The sequence below is a fragment of the Rhea americana genome, unplaced genomic scaffold (genome assembly GCF_003343005.1).
Source record: "Rhea americana isolate MKP2758 unplaced genomic scaffold, rheAme1 scaffold_10, whole genome shotgun sequence".
In the NCBI taxonomy this organism is placed as follows: Eukaryota; Metazoa; Chordata; class Aves; order Rheiformes; family Rheidae; genus Rhea; species Rhea americana.
The window spans coordinates 7,395,852-7,417,355 of record NW_028185039.1 but is presented as its reverse complement, the minus strand read 5'-3'; positions in this window follow the sequence as shown (position 1 = coordinate 7,417,355).

Sequence of the window (21,504 nt, the reverse complement as noted above, 5' to 3'; positions counted from 1 at the left end):
TCGTCCACCTGAAAAATAACATAGCCAAAAGCCACAACTGACCGAAAATTAAAAACCGGAAACAGAAGGCAGGAAAGATTGTGTGGAGAGTTTGGGGAACATTTAATGCAGAATTACTACCAAAGAGATTTATAGAATCATAAAACTGTATGACTACAGAGTGCAGTTTTGGGAAGTGTATTTATTGTAGCGTTCATCCCAGGAGTTTTCCCACTAATGTTGAAGACCAAGTGTTTCGTGCTAACTACGAATGGGGGACTGGTTGATTAAGTAATAAGACATAACATTATGGATAATTTATTTGCTACTGGTCTAGCAAGTGGAACTGCTTGGCAGGGAAACTTAAAGAATTGCACTGGGAGTCAAGGCTGAGAGCTCGAGAAGTAACAGGTGATCAAGTGAGAATGAATCGGCCCCAACAGCTAGCTGCTTGTTCCCTGCTAAACAGACTGTCAGAAAAGCAAAGCCTGGCTTGAAAGTATAAGAATTAATCAGCTGGTGTCAGGAAGAGGAGCAATGACTGCTAACGTGCCACCTGGGCATATTTGCGTCCACCGCTATCCGTCACCGGCTCTTCAGTGATAGAGAGCAGGACAAATTCAAGCCAGGGAAGTACGAGCGGCCTGGCTCAGCTTCCGATTCTGTTTTGGAGGCAGATTAGTATCAGAGTTTCCTCTCTGGTGAATAACTGATCTGATTATTGTCAACTGCACAAGCCAAAACAGCAGAAGAACAGAACAACCGCACCACGCGGAGCTGCGTGTGGGTGTCAGTTACGCGCGGGTGTGCGCTCCAGAGCCAACCTGCCGGCTGTAAACCTGCGCGCTCTGGCAGCTGCTGTTGCCACACGTGGTAAAGAGCATCAGAGACAACAGTAAAGAACAACRTAGATAATTCTTTTTCTTCTGAAATCTTCAACTCCAAGCACTTTTCTTGTGTGAGAAGACCACAGAAAATCCTTCTGAAAGGCTGAATAATAGTTCCTCACCCCTCTGTGAACACATACGRGGTTAATTTAGTGACCCTCAGACCACATCTCATCCCACTTAACCTTAGGCACTGGCAGGTTAATTTGGAGTGTAGTCATCTTAAGATCTTGTATAGTCATTGAAAAGTTACTTTTAACAGGAGTAACTTTTCAGAATTCAGCCTTCCTGCAATCCGAGGAGCCCTGCAGAGGCAGCCGTCTCTCGGGCCTGCAGTCATTCAGTGGCTGCACCTGATGCTATCTCACTGATGACTATTATTTTTGGCTGTGAAACTACATTTGTTTTCTAGATCCCTCTCTCTTACACTCTGTACCTAGGTATAAAAAATTAGTTTTCTATTGTATTGTACTAACAACTAAAAATAAATTTCTAAAACAGTTAAATAATTTCCATTTTCCTGAGGTGTAAAACTGGAAATAGTGGAGCTTCAGGGTCATTAATATTATACACTGGGATCTGTTTTTGTTTGTTAGTTGACTTTCTCGTCCGAGTGGTGGTGGGCAGGGATCARGACAAAGCAATTAGAGAAGGAGTTTAGTCTGCAAGCACACATATTCACTGCTATTTTCTGACCACCTTCATATGGAATAAAATGCTTGTTGTCTTAATTATAGGTAATGCAATGGTAAAGATTGAAAAAACTAATGACTAAAACACAAACTGTTTCGTATTTTAACAGTTAGAAACAGAAACATATCCATTTTATCCCTTTTCATATTACAAGAATTGCATTTAAAATGCTGTTAGTCACAGTAGCTCTTACTTGCATAAAAATCTACCTTGTGTCTAAAAATAAGGTTCACTAAAGTGGCTTGAAGCTAGAGCAAGATGGCTTAAACAGCATAGCTGAGTTCAAGCATGACAAAATCTCCAGTGATTGGAACCACCTTTTAAAATAGAAAATGAAGTAATCTAGACTTTTCAGATACACTGTTCATTTTTTGTAGGAAACTTTCTGTGAATTTTCTCATTGATCTATGTGTATCCACTTTATCACATGCATTTATTTTGAAAAAATTTCCATGTAAACAATAAGTAGATGAAATCCCATTTGCAGATATAACATGGAAGCCCAGGTTCATTCATAAAGAGAGTACTGACATTACTCTTGCACATATGAATGGATAAATTGTACCTAATATTTTCTCTTCTGTACTTACACTTGGTTAAAAGCAAAACAGCAATGCAAAATGTAAAAGAAGCAAGAATGCTAATAACATCTAAGTAATGTGTGCCAAGGAAAAAGTTTCTTTGTGTTCAGCTTAAGAGAATGCTACAAAATCCATACTGTGTGATACAGTAATGAAGAAGGAAAAAGAGAATTTCTAGTTTGTATTCCTTAATTCTTTGCTTATGCTACTGTTGGGTTGGTAATGGCAACTAGCTAGCTGGCGTTCCCCTGCTAGCCATGCTGTGGTAATAGAGAGGCTGGCAAAAAAAGTGACAGGATTCTTGGGCAATTGGTCTGTGAAGAATGACTGAACTGAAATAGTGTWATGTGAAAAAGTAAAGCCAACATTTCATTAACCCATCCAATGTAAAAGCGTGAGGAAAGGAGAAAAGAAGTCTGAAGTGCAATAAAGCTTTACAAGAAGATGCCAGAGGGCTGTGGTGGAGCTGAATAGAACAGAGTGAGCCTATAATGAATCTTGATAGTTGATGGTTGACCTAGATAAAATTGCTACAGTAGAAGTTTAGAGTTTAATTTTGAGCCACTACTTTCACATTTTCTAACTGAAACACTTTATATTTGCAAAGAACATTACGCATATGTTTGAAGCTCGGTGTATAACTATACTATAAAAACAGCATTGTGTATATTGTATTCACTAAGACATTTTTACATTTGATTATAAACTCTGTTGAACAAAACAAAATGTGTGATAATATTACCGAAGTAAAGCTTCCTGGCTTACTTTGGTAGCCCTCTTTTTTTGTTGTCCTGTTTCTGGCACAGCTCAGTGCTTTGCATGCAGACACCTCGAACAAATGTGGGGGCACAGATATACTTGTGTGACCTGATGATATGTTCACATATACGTTTATGACTATCTTGACTAACATGGGTAACTGTAACGTCTTAAATATCAGAAGTGCAAGCAAGAAAATACTGCAAAACATTAAGAATCCAGTTTTTAAATATTGATATAAAACAACAGAAGTAAGCAAGAATGCAGGCATTAYAGTGTATATTATAGTGTAGGGCATTGAAAATAACAATTTAAGACGTTTTACCCTGCATATTAATATTTTCAAAGACGCAAATTATAGTTCTGTGCTTCCCACCAAATCCCTGTAGGCAACAAGGTTTCTCTTTCCAAATGTTATTTTTTTCCTTTTAAGAGCATGGGTACACGATGAAGGAAGCTTGCCCTTCTACCCGCTTTTCCAGCCGACCCATCTCGCTGTCAATGTGTTATATAGGAATGATCTCCTTCCCCCTTGACACACAGAGGGTGGCACAATTCAGAAAAAGTTGTTTCAGAACATAYTCCATTTAATTACAGGATCAGTGAACACAGCAATGTTTTCTTGGCAAAAGGTAGAAAAGCTGGCAGTTAATCCAGTTCTCTGCAGCAGTTTCTTGGCATTGTGTCTCTGCACTAGAAACTTGGATTTCACTGCTTGTTTTGTTTTTCTGTTCCCCTGGTTTATTTCCTCTATCAGCTTTTTTTTTTTCTTAATGGTACATGAAAATAACATGCTGCATTCTTTATTATGAAGAAAGAATTAATCCTGTTGCTTTTTAAATTCGTAAATGGTGGTTGATATAGTAAGAATTCTGGATACGTGTTATCTGACAATAAATCAGGTAGCTCAATAAAAATCATGAAGAGATTGGAAAGAGAGGAAATAATTAAAAGGGGTAAAGATTAAAAGTTAAACTTAYGCAATTGCCATTGCTGAACTTATATCCTAAAATATATTTTTATGTGGGGAAAAAAAAAAAAGTCAATCAGATATACAATGTAAAACTAGTAGCACAATAGGCAAGAGAAAACACTAAGGCTAGAAAGGCAAAGAATACTAACCAAGACTGTAAGTGATTGCTATTAGAGTTTAATTGCTGTTGCCTTACTGGGGACAGGATCTGCCTCATAAATTTCATTTCTGTTGGTCACTGCATTTACTAAACAGAATTTAATATTGGCAAATAGACATATATTAAAAGCAGTACTTTTCAGAGAATATATATTGTTCTGGCTCCCTTGTCACTTTAAGAAACTAAACAAAACAAAATTGAACAACAGAAGTAACTGCTAACTGATAAAAAAGATCTAAGCCCTATGAATGTATCTATGCTTAACACAAGAGTATAATTTTCCAAATTTTACAATTCAGATCACTTAGGGTTTTTTAAAAATAATTTGCTATTACAGTAATACATAAAATATTAACTGATGATCTGCATTGGATTGATGATAGAGCTATCTGACCAAAGATGAGTCATAAAAAACAAAATTCATAATACTAATAGTAATTACAGAATCACAGAATTGATATAACTCTTATTAAAAGAATTTGCATATCTGTCTAGCAGTCAAACTGTATTGTCTCACTTTACCTATATTCTTATCTTTGTTTTTATCATCTTTTCTTTTAATGTTATTTGAAAATGGTTCTTCCAATGTTTTTGATAAATAAAAAGATGGTAGCTAAATTAGTGAAATATATTATTATTTTAATGTTCTTAGAGCAGATGGAAGCCATAAACAGACAGAAAGTTTTTAAGAGCATGCCAATGCAGCACTCTGGCCTTACAGTCTTAGTTCAGCTTTGTAACTTTGTGTTTTATGAAAGCTCACTTCATCCAAAAGAAAAAATCTTCGGAAAGTCTCTTTTCTGTCTTCATTTCGACTTGCTTACACCATCGTACATCAGTGACTGCATATGGCTCCCATTAACAATTCACATCATGTAGGTTATCATGTCTGGTCACAGTTCTCGCTCTCAGGTTCTAGTGCAGGAGTGGAAGGAGTATGCAGGTGAGGTAACTTTTTCTATGTCTTTTACCTTCAGAATATAATTTTGCCCCAGTGCTGAAGTAAAATATTTAAGTTCCTATTTCTATCTCTGCAAATCAGAAAGTAGGGCAGCACTTTATTGGGTTAAGATGTTATGCTGTGTTTTGTGAATGCCGAGATTTAGAGTTTTCTTTTGTTTGGTTGGTTTTTTATAAATTGTTAAGCAGGCTAACCAGGCTTTCTACACATCTGTACACTTCTTTAAAAACAAAACTAATTAATTAAAGTATATTCAGAGGTAATAAGTAACAGCACAAAAGAATTAGCAGTCATGTACTACAGCTTCTGGAAACCTTTAAACTTCTCTAAATATTCATCACAGTAGTAGCCTAAAATTTTAGTTTAAATTTTGCATGGTGTTACAACAAATTTATATGACTTTAWAATGTTTTCCACCAAATCTGGAAATAATTCGAGCAAGTTTTTTTCCAGAAGTGTTGTTTTTCTATGTCTAACTCTAATTTCAGTGCCTCAAACTTTTTCAGATAAATGAAATAATGTTTCAGTAACACCTACTCCTGTGTAAAAATGCTTTTTATATATGTTTTTTTAAGTAGTGGATGACAGATCTCCGCCCATCCATGCCAGATCTTCCATACAACTTCTGAAAATTAATAGGGTTTCCAGCTGAAAATATTTCATTTCACATTTTGAATTTCTTTCTCCTCTCACACACGTGTTCAATACTTGTATCAAATGACACTATCTCCCAGAAGCTTAAGTGAATAGCCTTTCTGCAGGATATGTTGCTACACACCAGAGCTGCCACAATCCCTAACATCTTCTTAAAACTGCAAAAAACACAAGGAGATTATTCTAGTATTGATTTTAAAGACAAATATAAAATACACAGTTTCTTTCTGGCTTTCTTTAAACACTCTTTAGTGCTTGGAATGCAAATGTTTTCAGGAGTTAGTTATTGAAACTGGTCGTTGTGTACACTAGCATAAATACAGAATACGGTAGTTTTTACTCACTGGGAACAGAGTGTTTTTGTTAAATCTGACAGAAAGTTGAAAAATATTTTAATATCCTATGAGGAAAATATCAAATGTGAATTACACTTACAGAAATTAACATAGATTAAAAAAATTCTATGTCCATACAATGAAGTAAATCTTATCCATCTTTCTATAGCTGAGGAAATTACTCTTAGAGTGTGGTTATGTTAAATAAGTTGGCAGAACACTTGCAGAAAGCTTTTGTTATAATTGCTAATCTTCTGCTTAATATTGGTTTTAAAGAGTAGTGGAGGGCTAAGCCAGGAGATGAGCAGCTGCATGAATCCTCGGGTCCTCTGATTCTTCAACAGGTAAGCAAATACAGCTCAGAACTGTGGCTTTTATTACCCTTTTACCAACACTTTCTCTGACCAAGTGCTTAAGATGGTGATTCACATCAGGTTTTTTCTTAGGCAGGCTTCATAATAATCAAATAAWTGAATTGGTTTCCTATTTATAACCTTAAATTTCTTATTTCAAAATTTCTCTTTAATAGTACAATTTCTTACGTACATTTTTCTTGCACATAATTCATATTCAAACTTCAATAAATCACAGTGGGCACGGGCCATGTTAGGTGCAGCTTTCTTTAGAGTACTCACACTTGGCAGATAGTTGTATTGACTAACTATTGACACTCTTGACCTATTCAATTACTGTAACAAATTTCCTGTAGCAAACTCATGTTATTTGTTTTTATGTCATGACCTAAAGTGTTCTGTAGAAAATTAATCACAGAAATGAAGTCATAGTMCAAAAATTTTGACATTTCAAAACTGCCATCACATAGGTAAACTCCCTGAAATTTAAATGACTTAAAATATCAATCACAGATATTTTGTAAAATCCTACGTATCGTGTAAAATCAATAATAAGCTACCAGATCATAAGAAAACATAACTGTAAACATTACAAACTCTGAACAATATCCACTGGGCTCATGCATTTTAGGCTGGTATCTTACACACCGTATCAGTTAAGGGAAGTGGTATGGGTTTCAGCAGTTGCTGGATGTGAGAGCTCTGACCATAAGTAGACAACAGCAGACGGGACAACGTTAGGAGTACGTGGAGTGTGGGCGAGTAAAGCCGGCAGTTATTATTGCACCGTGTAGTAGTCAGTGAGAAAGAACAGAGCTAGAGAATATGTTACTCTCTGCAGAGACACCTTCATTCTGAGGAAAGAGTCTATTAATCGGGTAGCATTGAAGTATATGTCTAAATACTGTTAAATTCAATGCTCAGTACTATGGTTCATCAAATGATATATTAAATTGTGTTGAGGTTACTTAATTTAAAATTAAGAGAACCATTTATATGATTTCCTGAAGTTGGGTGCTAGTGGTGCATTTGAGGCAGCGGTTAGTAGGGGAAGTGCCTGGAAGCAAGGTTCGGGTTCAGCTAGTCACATGCTCGAGCGTGTTGCTAGATCATGCCTCAAAAAAGGGCTGCATGTATCCTTCAAGATAACTTATTTGTGTTTTTAAACTTGTAAATACTGAAATACAGTATCTAACTTGTGCTTCAAGTTTTTTTTTAATATTTTAATATTTCTGAGAAACATTGAACTGTAATGTTTTTAATTCTTCCCTGAGAACTCATTCTTTTGTGCCCTCGAATAAGCAGTTTGTATTTAATCTGACCACTTTTAAAAGCATTCTTCTCAAATGAATCGGTCATCTTTGGAAATCATATTAAAAATGTCTCTTGGATTTTCTCTTTTCATCTTGTTTCTTCTCATCCTTGATTGAATTTTTATACTACAGTTTTCTGAATGATAAAGAAGACAGTAACCACTAGTGATTTTGACCCACTTCTGATTTTCCTCCAGAGCTTTTTACTTTTTTTCCCAGGTTTAATCACTGCCATTTTAGAAATATTTATTGTCTTCAGGAAAGTTTCCAAGTGATTTTGAATATGGCTTTGTGTATACTATTATTTATATTTTATATATATATATTTATAATGGTTTTATATAAAAATGATTTAAATAACAGTCAGCAAGTATTAAGCCCCTTTATTTCTATTACCACATATAATCTCACCCTGTCATACTGTGCCACACTTAAAATATTGTTTGAGGAATTTACTCTGCCTTTAGCTGTGTCAATCCTGGTAAAAAATACAGAAATCTCACTGGTAGCTAAACTGCCTTATTGCACTAATTTGAAACCTTTTCTGAAATGCTCAATATCTTCATGTTTCCAGATTTAAGTGCTTATTGGAGTCCARCTTCATCTCAGTGATTTTCTGTACTCTGAATCTAGAGTAAACATTCAGTTTCCATCTTCAAGTGCTAAAAGTTACTTCTTATTTTTAGGAACTTCTTTTTATTTATTTCTTAACAGTACACTTCTTTAATCACATGGTGTTTACTTTGGCTATTCAACAGAGTGTATGATTCCTTTCCTGGAGGGGTTATTAATCATTTGCAGAATCAAGTTAAGCTGTACTATGCAGTCTGGTCATCTCACCATTTTGTGATATTRAATGTGAGAAAAAACTTACTTAACTGCAGTCATGTGGGTGTTTACAGCTAACTTTTGGGCCATGTAGTGTAGAAAGCAACGGATTTTGTTTCCAGTATTTCTCATGGATATTTTTCAGTCTAATTGATTTTTTTTATCATCTTTTTCATGCTTTGATTTTTTTTAACTGATTTGTATTTTTGCCATTTACTGTATCAACCCATGTGACAGTGAGAAATAGAGAATACAAGGGAAAAGTAAGAATAAACGATATATATTCTTAATAACTTTAATCTACTACAACTTTTGATACTTTTTAAACATGGTGATAATTAATGTGGAAAGCTCTGGAAGCCTTAGTAAGCTAGCTTGATCATCTGAAGAATGCCAGTACTTATTAGGGAAAGTTCATGATTCATACTCAAGGACTAAGCCAAGAGAATCTTGTGACCTAAGCTGCCTGGCTCTCCAGTGGTAAAAATGGGATTTTCTTATCTTCACAAAAATAATAATTGAGACATGGAGCAGAGATGGAAGCAGACAGTATACATTTGATTTAAGAGCTAGCAAAACTTAGACAATGTTTAGGGGAATTGCTGTTTTGGCAAATTGTAAGTGTACTGATGGAAATGTAAAGTAAACTGCAGTATAYGAAATATGCCACAGAGATGAATCAGAGCACGCCTAAAACACAGTGAGGATGAGAACTGTAACATGAAATGTTTAGTCTTTTATCTTCAGCATCTGAGTTATCCTCAGGAATTTTTAGTCATTCTCCTGATAGTCTGGAAATCACTCTTCCCTGGGTATTAATCACTTAAAAATGAACGCATGAACATGCATCACATCATTCTAGGTAGTCAGTGCCAGAAGACTGGCTACAAGATTTGGAGTAATGACTTGAAATCTAGTCCAATTTCTGATAGTAAACATTGACTTGAAGTCACTCAGCTTCAATACCTCAATTTCTCCATTTCTATAACTGTAATAATAATTTAATTTGATTTATTTATTTGGAATCTTGCAAAAAAAGCCAAAAAAATGTGAACAATAAAGGATACAAGGTATGAGAGAGCATTGCTAGCTAACTATACAACTGAGAAAGTGATAAGCGTGAAGGCATGCTTATCCTTATATAGAGCTCATTGACATAAACAATCTTGGTTATATTTAGAGAGATGTTTAGATGCCTTTCCACCTCTATCCTTTTCTCATTCTCCTTACTTCAGTGTTTTATCTTTTTATATTTCGCAAATTGGTAAGGAAAATGAACTGTAACCAGAGAATGCCAGAATAGAACTATTCCCTTTAAAATACCATTTGTCTGCATGTTTTCTATCACATTTTTTAATTGGAATCTGTTTTCACAAGGATGGGAAAAGTAAAACATCAATGGTTTGGTGTAACTCCAGTCTTCTTACATTGCCTTCATTTCCTTTGAAGAATGGATGAATATCAGCTGACAGAATGTAATCAGTGTATAAATTTGATGACCCTGTTATTTGTTTAAAAAACATGCAGTCAAATTCCCTAGCACTCGCAAGGTAGACATATGTGACATGCACTGAGAAAAGTTGCAATAGTGACTATCGTGGGAACTACATAGGTAAGTAATAGAAGCGCCTTTCTGTGTAATCTAATAAGCTTTTCTACCATAAAAAGCAATTATAAGGGGATGATGCTGTAAGTAACGTACAGGCACACTAGTCATTTAAAATCATCTGATTGGAGTTCTGTTGAGGAAATTATACACTTAAAGCTTCTTGAAAGGAGCTGATCTATAGGGAAACATTTACCATCATTACCCTCTGGTGCTTGGTTACACCATCTCAAATTCACTTTCACGTTTGTTCAATTCCTCTTTTGCAATCCTGTTGAGTTCCAATGGGAATAGAACAAATTATACAGTGAAAAAGTGAAAACTGCAGCAGTATATAAAGTGAATTCCATCACTGCTGCCAGAATCTTTGTCCAAATAAAAGAATAATTTAAATCTGTTGTGAACCATTTTGGTGCATTTAGGTTTTAATTATTTTCACAAAGTTTGGAGAAAAACAGGCAAATAATAGACAATATATGATAATTCCTTAAAAAGTTTCAGAAATTGCAGTCTCAGAGTTCTAAGTTTTTTCTTACATTTCAGTAAAACAACCTTTCACCAGCCCTTGGCAAGAAGTGGAAGCAGACTTTTAGAGACGTATTCTTTTGTCCCCCTTAGCACAGAAACAACAGAAAGATGGCCTATCAAGACAACAGGAGTTTCCCTTAGTATAAAATCTGAAGGTATAGGGTGCTTTTTCTGCGTAGAAACAGAGTGTATGGCTGTCCCTGCTCAGCAGTATTGTTCTTCAGTTATTTTTACATATACTGCTACCTTTACAAGCAGTTWGGAATTTACATTTCTTCTAACCATAAACCATAAAAACTGAAAAGTGAGATAGAGCAGGACAGGACAGATTCCTTGTTCTTTTATGTTTGTAATTAACATTTTCATATACAGTGTGTTATTATTTTGTTTTTGAAGGAAGACTTTTTTAAAAGCAAAAAGGAAAATTAAATCCCAAACTACTACTGGAAGTCAGAATAATTAACTGCCTAGATCCCCATTTGTGTCTTGGACATACCCAAAGTTTTGTTAACAGTTTGCTAAATATTATTTATTAAATCTGACAAAAAAAAAAAAAAAAGTCTTTTAAACTGTGAACAAAAAAGACCTATTATTCTAGAGCCTCTTCCTCTTGCCAGGACAAGACAGCTTTCTATTTCTTATTGGGGTATTTTGTGGCAAAAAAATGAGAACTCAAAGGCATAATATATTTTTAGGAAAAAACTACTAGGCAACCAGCAGCAATTTAAATTATAGCTTTGAAGTGAAAGTTCCTGTTGTTAAACAAGTTCTACTTTCTGTGCAGTGATTATTTCTTTTATAAATTGAAACTTGGACAGTCTTGTTTTGCAATGTACATATTTTAAAAGTACTCTGTAGCTGAACTTAAAACTATGACTACCCTGATTCTCATTCTGAATTAACATTTAACATCTACAGCTTCCAGTCTGTAACTGTTCTTAATCTCATTAGTTTTTGGTCCACATTTTGCTATTTTCTATTCTTATTTTTCATTTTAAAAAAAGGCATTTTAAGTGTTATATTACCAAGATTCCTTTATTTGAAGTTTCTCTTCTAATTGTGTTTACTTCATTCTTGCAGATAACTTTCATTACTTGCAGATAAGTGTAGCATAGGTCTAGTTTTCTCAAGTACTCCTAACTTTAATTAGAAGTGTTAGTAACCCTTGGCAGGAAAACTTGAGTACTTTCCATGATAATTAAATAATTTTTTATACCACTGGTTTAATGGATAGTGAAAGTACATAATCAGTGACAGAACTAAAAATTATATAACACATTTACATAACACACAAATCCTCAGTCCTACAAGATGTGGTATCCAAGCAGAGTCCTCTTCCTGTATGGAGTCCCATCAATTTCATTAGATTTGCTGTAGATTACAAATCTACTTGCAGGATCAGAGACATAGTTTGCTCAGGGAAGAATAATGTATTTATATGCTATAAATGAAGACTATTTCTAAACTGTTATGTAAATCTAGGAATTAGGTTCTGGAGAGCAATCTAAAACCATCCTTATATTTACAGTAAGATTTTGAGTCTGTGTATGAAGTACTACCCCAACATACAGAAATCAGGGAACATAAGCTTACAAACGTGGAAGAGTGCCAGATGATATTAAACTGTTTTAAATATTGGACGTAAAGAATAAATTGATAAAACCATCCACAAAATTCTATTAAAGGAAGCAGTAAAACAGTTTACTTGACTTTGTTTAAATTAAATATAATTTAAATTTTGGGTGTGATGTGGATGGTTTTGTGTGCGAAAATCTGATACTGTAAAAGAGATGGATTGAAAGACCAGTTGTGGAAGATTGACAAGAAATAACTCTCCTTTATAAAACTGTAATAAGAGCCAAGTTTGCAACTTTTTTATATAACTTCAAAGAGAAATTAAATTTGGCATTGATGTAATGCATTAATCTCATGAAAATCAGTTTTCTTTCCAAAAAGAATATCAAATGAAGGCATAACTGAATATTTAGGAGTATTTAAATAGCCACAAATAAGTGAATGCAATGTTTGTCTCACTCATTTTATTAGCATTCAGGTTCAACACTCAAGATTTCATATCTGAATGTGTGAGATTCAACATACATTATTGTAATATACTCCTGTATGTTTCCAATTATCTGCATACTGTCAGCACAAACCATATTTTCAAATAATAATTTTTGACTTCTGATTTTGCCTGCCTCAGTTTTGAAGTGCATTTTCAAACATACTGAGCACTTCAGAGTAAAAAAGAGTAAAGGACTTCAAAGTCAGTGGGAACAAGGCAGTTCAGTGGAAGGAGCTTTGGGCCAAATTTTTCTTTTATGAACATAATCTTTTTCAGAACAGTTTCTAAGTAGAGTGTATTAGATCTATTGGTATAAAAAAATAAGATTTATAACGAAAAGAGTAACCTTAAGTCAGTTGGTATCCTGCCCCTTTTACGAGTAATGGCACTATCCCAGTCTCAGAGTGATGAAGAACTTTTTGTAATACAATATGAGCTGAACAAATCAGTTTCATAAATATCTAGAACTTATAGATTATTTTAAAAACAYTATAGTATTTTGCTGAGCTTTTAACTGGTAGTGTTTGTTTTGGCAACATTTAAAAAATTTCATGTAGGTAACTGAAACTCAGTCTTTACGGACAGTTTAGGAATGTGCAGCTCCATAAATTCCAGTAGTGCCCTTAAATTCCACAAAAACAGTAGGGTTCCAGAGTTCTCTGCAGATATCTAGCACAATTTTGAGATAATAAAACTAGCTTTTATCAGAGAATAATAATTTGCTAAATCTCTTTCTAGTAAGTTACTTCTGTAATTTTGTCAGTGCAGTAGTAGTTTATTTGAAAATCTCATTATAATGTGCCTTAATTAGGAGATTTTTTTTCCAAATAAAAGTCATTTGTAGACACTGATCTAATCCAGGTTTACATAGCTCTGACGTAAGGCTGAAACGATTTTTTATGAGCCATTTTTCAGCCTGAAGGAAGCTTCATTGCTAACTAAATCAAGCCTTCCTGCAAACAGCACTGATAGCAGAAACACTAATGACACATCCATAATTATGCCACTAAGAGCTGACAAAGATATAACAATGACACTTAAGATCAGATGCTTATTTAAAAGATAGGATCACTTTCAGAGTGTACATATTTTTCACAGTGAAATAAATGCAAATAGTTTCTCCAAATTATTGTTCTGTTGATTTTCTTTAAAAAGTGGGAGATATTTCTCCAATATTAATATACTCTTGTATGTGATTGATGATATCATTGCTGTCTTTTTTATTAGTATTTCTTTTCTATGGTGTTTATAACAGTGGGAGATTAACGGTATGGGCTTCTATCAAATCTAGTGTAGGGAGGAGCTGTGCCATCTTTTATGTGTTTTAACTATACCTGGTACTTTTGGACAGATTTGGCTAGCCTGTCGCAGACTTTGCACATAAATGTGGCAAAGCAAGTAAGAAGTCTGCTCCAGCTGGAGTCTAAACCTAATCTGACATTCATCTGCATCTCCATCAGGCAAAGAGCTTTGTAAACCTAGGCGTTAACTACTTGACCATACTTTGTGTGTTGCAGTTGACAGTGGTGATAGGGAAGACACTGCCTCAGCACTACGCACTCTGAATTCCGCGTAGCCCTTTGCCACAACGAAAGAGAGGCTTCTCCAGCAAATCCTTCAAAGATTTCATGCTGTAGTTTTGTCTGTGCTGGTAAAAGACTCGGAGAATCCCAATAGCATTGTATATGTGTAAGTATTTAGTTCTGTGAGTTAATGTTTATCATATTTGAATCAAGCTGGCAAAGATTTTGCCAGATGACTTCAACCCAAGTAATAAAAGACCTTTTTTAATGCCACACAGTAGCAAACTAAGTTTTTTTTTCTGTCACTAACCATTAGAAATTCAGTCAGATTAAAGTAGCTGGACTGAAAAGGTGCTTTTTTGCATTATTCTCTAAAGTCAAGCAGCCATTTTCTTAACCTCAGGTTACAGAGAAACATGCATACTGGGGACTGGGTGCAAGAGTTATACTTTTAATGGACATGTATGAAGAGTGTAAAATACTTCCTGAAAATAAGTATTTGTATAACTGGATCATTAAATGGAGTATTTTGTTGTGCACTATGTGAAATAACATGTGTAAACCTTATACCTGAGCATAAATTTTAATGAGAAATTAGTTGTCCTGGGCGATCTGTTAATTATGTTAGTCATTTCATAATGTGCCACAACTCAAACCAAGTACCTGAAATATGCTGCCTGAACAGCAGGTCAGAATATTCAGTCCAGATACAGGAATGGAATATTATAAAACTAATTTTCTAATTATCAGGAAATATTCTGTTTTATAATGAGTGATGTTCTTAATAGTGTATGAACACTTTCCCTTTTGCATAATATATTCAGAAAAAATCTCAGACAATGTTCAGTCTAAGGGGATATACAGTTTGCCCCCATGCAGAATGCATGCTATTAGAAAGGCAGCAAAGGAATCTATTTAAGATGATGAGTTAAACATAGGGCTTGTGGATAATTTGTCCTGCTCTCTCCTCCTAAAACAACAGAAGACTTCCAGAAGTGTGAGTACAAAAAAATTGCCAGTAGTAATATCTGGAAGGTCATCATCATTGTTTACACAAAGTGTGTGTTAATCCAGCTATCAAAGTCTAACTGTGTTCCGGAGAGGACCTTCTCTGAGACAGGCACGAGGCATTTTTATCAAACAGTATTTACAGAGTCTCCAATGTTTAATCACTGTGTATTTAACTTGAGAGGGAAACTTGTTTGGTCAGCATGGTGGTATGGCCCTAGCATTTGTGATTTTTGTTTTATCAATATAGCAAAGACTTTAAGTTTTGCTAAATAATTTTGCCTCGGAAAGGCTAGCATGGATATTTCCTTCCTTCCTGGACTAGTTTTATATGCTTTAGAGTTAGTAATACTCCAAATTCCACATGAATACTAGCCAAAACCTTTTCAGTTTTACCTTATTTCCTGCCATTAGTACTAACTTTTCATTGTGTTGAAACAAAACCATAAATCAGCTCAGGCATACTAAATGTGTTAAAAGGAATTTGGTTTGGGTCTCCAGTTGATTTAAAAACAAAGCCAATTGAAAGAAAACTCTTTTCCATGGAATGAGATTTCCTTTTGAGCATTTCCCACAGTTTTGTGTGGCAATCATCATGCACATGAGTGACTTCAGGGTAAAATACAGAAATAAGGAATTAGACGAATGGTTCATACTGGGGGAATACAACATGTTTTAGTAATATTCAGATCCAGCACTTTGGTATGTTCCATTATAAACAACTACAAACATAGTTATCTGAAGCCACACTAAGCTTCAGGTTGTTCAGCTCCATTTGCAGTTTCAGGAGGAACTATCGCTCATGCGGGTGGCAAATGATGAAGACCACCTTTCCTTTTCAGTACGGCTTCTCTGCAGACAGAAATATAACAGTTTGATTATAAACTGATATTATTTATACTATAAGACTTTTACAACATAATTATTCTTGTGTACTCTTTTACTCTAGAAATTTGTATCAATATGACCATAATGATATAGAAATACCAGCATAAATGATTGCCAGTAATTTTCTTTATAATTCTTAAGTGGAAGATAATACTCCTTTAAATATTTCTTTAAGTTTTCTTTAAGTAGAAGATTACTATATAAAATTGTGTTTTGTCATCTGGGACTTTATTTTTTTACTGTGTTATTTTTTTGTGAATCAAAGGTCTAGTTGCTTTGATTTTTCTCACGTGATACCAGATTATTGTCTACTATGATTTAAAATGTGCTTATGTATTGAAATGATTATACGTCCAGTATTTTTTCTATATTTATGTTTAATTTTAGTTTGTCATTCAGAATATCTGTAGGTTACGTAAATAAATACATTTGGGCTGTTTATGAAGTGGTGGGATAAACAGAATAGGCAGCTACAGTGAGATAATATTAAAATAGTCTTTTTTCATTATTTTTTCTGGTATTTAAGTTAGAAAATAATGTGCTGATTTTTCATTTCTTTATTCGCTAAAAAACATAGCAACTTCAAGGAGAATTAATCTCTTCTTATTTTAGGCCTCTAAAATTCAGGTGCTGTGACAGACAAGAACACTTAGGCATACCCTGCCGTCAGGGGACAGAACTAGCCACTGCCAGAGAGTTATTCATATTAAATGCTTATAAGATAAGCATTTAAAATAGGTGGGACTCCAACCAAAAATCTGCTAAATTTTGGAAGAGACTACCCTGAATCTGGATTTATTCTACAAAACCAGGCTGCCATCTTTAGGGGGTTATGCTGGTAAGTCACATGATAGCCATGAAAACGTGGATTTTATAGGTAGGGATATTTCCTTTGCAACTACTGAARCATTCAGACATATAAATAAAAGCAGGTCTTGCTCCATACAGTATCATTCATTGCGGTGAGGAAGAATCAGGTCCAATACGTTAGCTGTACTTTGAAATGCTTATTCATTTTCATTTGGACCTTGGCTAAAAACAATCAATATGGTTGGAAATCTGAAAGTGAAGTAAAAGTGGGTATTTCAGCTGTGGTAATACAGATTAGGTACTTCTATATTTTCAAAAATTATGAAAAGTACCCATTTACTTTAACAGGGACTAAATTAGTCATGCCTTGTAGAAATTCTTTGTAATACTTAGTGCATACAGTTTCTGCAGAGAATACATCATGCTTATTCAGTTCTACAGTAATTTTTCCATAGAGGAGGACTGTATTATTTCACTTTCATTCATCTTTACATTCCATTTTCTGCTTTACTAGGATTAACAAAGCATTTCAAGTATTTTAACGGGAAAGTAATATGTTCACAAAAACTCTCATTAAAATCTTTATCTTCAAGTTACAAAAGACTGCACTTCTCAATGATAAAAACTACATACTGAAGCAGCACATACTTTTGTTAGAGAATTATTCTGGTATTAGTTTTGTTGCATTAACTTGGGAAGATAGCTCTCTTTACTACCATATGCTTGTGTCTTGGAGCTTCATCACTACAATAGTAAATACTGAATTCTAATTCCAGGATCTAATACATGGCTATCACAGCCTGTCTTACTTACACAGATCTCTTTTAGGATTAAAATAATACTGATAGGGAAAAATCAAATTTTAAATCTAAATGATCAAATTATATTTGGGTTTGTGCAGACTGAAAACAGCTACAAGCAGAACTAAATAACACCTTTCTAACAAGCTTTATTATCATGTAAGATTTATGTCTCTCTTCATTTTGTGAAAATTTAGGAGGATTCTTAATTCATACCATATTTTTTCAAAATTTCAGAAGAGAACTCTAGCCACATTATTGCTATCAGTAGCAGAATATAAAAAGAGCACGATTTGCTCAGGCAGGGGTGAGCAGCCGAGCTCACGGGAAGGAACTGCTGGTGCAGTACTGCTGGTGCGCTGCCTCTAAGGCATTACTTCAGAGCAGTTTTTCCACCTCCAGCACTTGCCAACAGAAACCCCCATAAATAGAATTCCCTGTAAAACACCCTGAAAGCAGCTGTTTCAGAATGAGGGTATGTCCCAAAGCTGGGGCCTCCGGAGAAACACCGCTGGCCCTCTGTTTTRATTGACGGAGCCCATGAAGTGCCTCTGTAGATCACGTCTGCTCTAATCTGGGAGTGGAAGAAAAGTGATGTGGTTTCTCAGCGATGGTAGCTACAGTGACAGAAAACACACATTCAGGTCTTAACTGTGAGCAGAAGCAAAGCGCTTATTAACCTCAGTTGTGCAGGCAGGCCTCCGCTGTTTCAGTTTCTAACGTATTTCAAGTTACCATTGTCTTGACAAAATACAAATATGGCTGATTACTTAGGGAGATATAAACACACACATTGCAAAAGAAATGACCTCTTAGATGTAAACGACATGAATATTTTTCATGCCTGAAGAACGCTGGATATTCTCAGAGGACTTAGAAATGAAGAAATGCAGTTCTGAATTGCTGTTATTCTCCAAGCACTTTAATTCGCCATGAATTCACAATGATTTATGAACATACAATGTTGCTCACTTCTCTACACATTTGCTTTCTTTCTCCCTCTTCCTGGGCAAATTGCCAGAGCTTTATTTCTCAAAATTTAAGGAGGAGTTTTTGAAATGTTTTGTAAAGTATTGGGAGGGCAGGTGTGTGGAAAGTGGCAAGAATTTGAAATCAGAATTTGAAATATTCCTGCATTGTAGAGACAATCTTTTATATAGTATGTGAAATAATTTGTGTACGTACATATATGGGTAATTAGTAATCTTTTGGACACTAAACATGTCTTGCAACATTCAATACAATGTCTTGTACTACAAAATTATACAAATCCTATTGTACATTGTGATACTATAAAACTTGGCATATCTCAGCAAAAGAATATGCAAATCCCTACTGGTATTTTGTTATTGTTAAATGTCTTTCTCCTCTTTTAATGTGAAAGAATTCACAAAACAAAAGGAAGAGCTGGCTACAGGAGAATAATCATGCATTTGACTGCATTTAGAAATAAACTTACGAAAGCAAAATTTTACATGTATTTATACATTTTAATATGTATATACAAATGTATTTACAGATAAAATAGTTCTTTTTTAATTCATAATAATTTTAAAAGATGTAGATTCATTAGGAACAATTACATAATTTCCATTTTGCTAAGAGGTTCCTTATGAAAGAGTGGTTTCCGGAAAAACTTAAGGTCATTGCAGCCAATTATTCATCATCTTCCCCCTCTGYCCCAAGTTTCTGTGGTCACTTATATCAATGTAAATTAAAAACTCATTATTATTACGTGAATTGGTGGCTAGTATAAAAATACCAGATCAGCTGATGAAATGAAAAAGAGAAAGCAGCATGTTCTCTTGAACGTATTAAAATGATTATTTATAGCCTTTAAAAATGTTATGAAATATTAAAGTGAGATAAATACAAAACTGCTTTAACAGTTCTTAAAAAAAAATCCTATTCCTGAACATTTTATAATGTATCCTGTAATAGTAGTGAATTTACACAGTGAATTAACACATTCTTGTTTAAAAAGATTTGGATTTAACTGCACAATTTAGCTTTAATGAGAGTAAGGAACCTGCCTATAATATGCCTCAAATATCTTTAGAGACTGAACTTCTTTTTACAATAAATTATAATACCATAAGCCATATTTGCCTTGGGAAATGAGTATATAAATTCTCAGGTAAGGAAACGATTTTACCAAACTTTCACTAACTGTATTATTTTTGTAGAAAGTCAGTTTAGTTTTAAATAAATACTTCATTCAAACATTATGGATTTGCCTAAATTAAATATCTCTTGCTTTAAAAACTGTAAATATTTTATATCTACCTTCCTCCTGTCTTATATTTCACTGTAAAGCTAACATTCAGGTATAATGTGCGTCCATTCCCCTTTTTTTAAAGACTATTTCTTGAAAAAGTCTTAACAAATCTAGTTTTATCTTGAGCAGTTGTCACATATTCCAGAACTGGCTTGTTCAGGCAGGTATTCCAGAAGAGGTATTTGCCTCTAAATTTGGCTAAGGTGTTTTCTTGGGCTTAAGAGAATCTGAGCCAAAAATTCAGTGGATATCAACTGGCACAACAACACTTGGCTCAATGGTGATTTATACTAGCTACTATCTGATTCTTGTTTTTTTCCTTAAACTTAGTAAATCAGTGTTACAGACCAAGTAACAAGTTCCCCATTAAGGTCTCATTTAATTACTCTAAAATTGAACAAGACATTTAAGATCATTCAGGTCAAATTTTGTGTCTAGATCAGTCTTCCTTCTTGAAAGATGATACTTGTTTTGGGAGATCTTAACCTAATCTAATTTAACGTGATGACAAAAAGAAAAAATTGAGGTTTCCTTTGGGCAGGATAATGAGTCTAAAGTGCTCTACCAGTGGTCTTTTCTGATATACGAACTTTATTCTACCCTAAATATTAAACCCCTCAGACCCAATATAAGACAAACACTATTAAACAATATTCTGTGCAATTTAAAAGAAGAAACATTAACTTAGAATAGATGATTTATTAGCTCTCCACAGTCATTTGGGTTTTTGCACAAACTAAGGAGACGTATTTGAAGACCTCAGAAAAGACACTTTTTTCGTACTGTATCTGTGCTTGCCACGTGCAACAGATTTAGCTCATGAAATACCTTCAGCAAGTTGTTGGCGTTAAGCTGAAAGACCACTTCTTCTTGAAAGCGCGTTGCTCCTGTAGGCACCAGGTCAGCTAAACTGGCACATTTCTTGTTTGCTCCTGCAGGCTCACAGATTCCTCTTCGTGCTACCGGCCTTCGTGAGCCCTGCTGAGCCACAGCTAAAGCGCCTGAGGCAAGTGGATCCACTGGCATCCTCCTTCCTTCACACCACAGTCTAGGTATGGCAATTGCGTAACGTAGGCTGTCTGCCGATGATCACAATATAGACAGTCTCAAAGCAGATTATTTGCTGATTATCTCACTGTAGAGGACTGCTGCCAGGACACGATAGCCACAGGGAGGAATCTCATTGCACTGGTGGAAGCTGCTGACTTCACAGAAAACCTAGCTGCAATTTCACACCTCCTAGGCTCGCTCACTAGACCACACGTGTTGCAAATCTTTCAGAGCTGCTGTTAGCCCCAACTACTTACCACTGAATCTATCTCCTGTATCGCACTGAGGCGTCCAACTTGTGTGCATTTTTTGAATTTTTACCTGAATTTACACATATGGCTCTCTGTACCAGAAGAAAATCCTGACTTTGATGGGATAGCTTATAAAGAGGCCGCATAAATTGCTGTAAAAAGCCAGTGGCTGGTCTGTTGCTTGAATTTTAATATTCTAGATTTGAGAATCAGGAGAAACC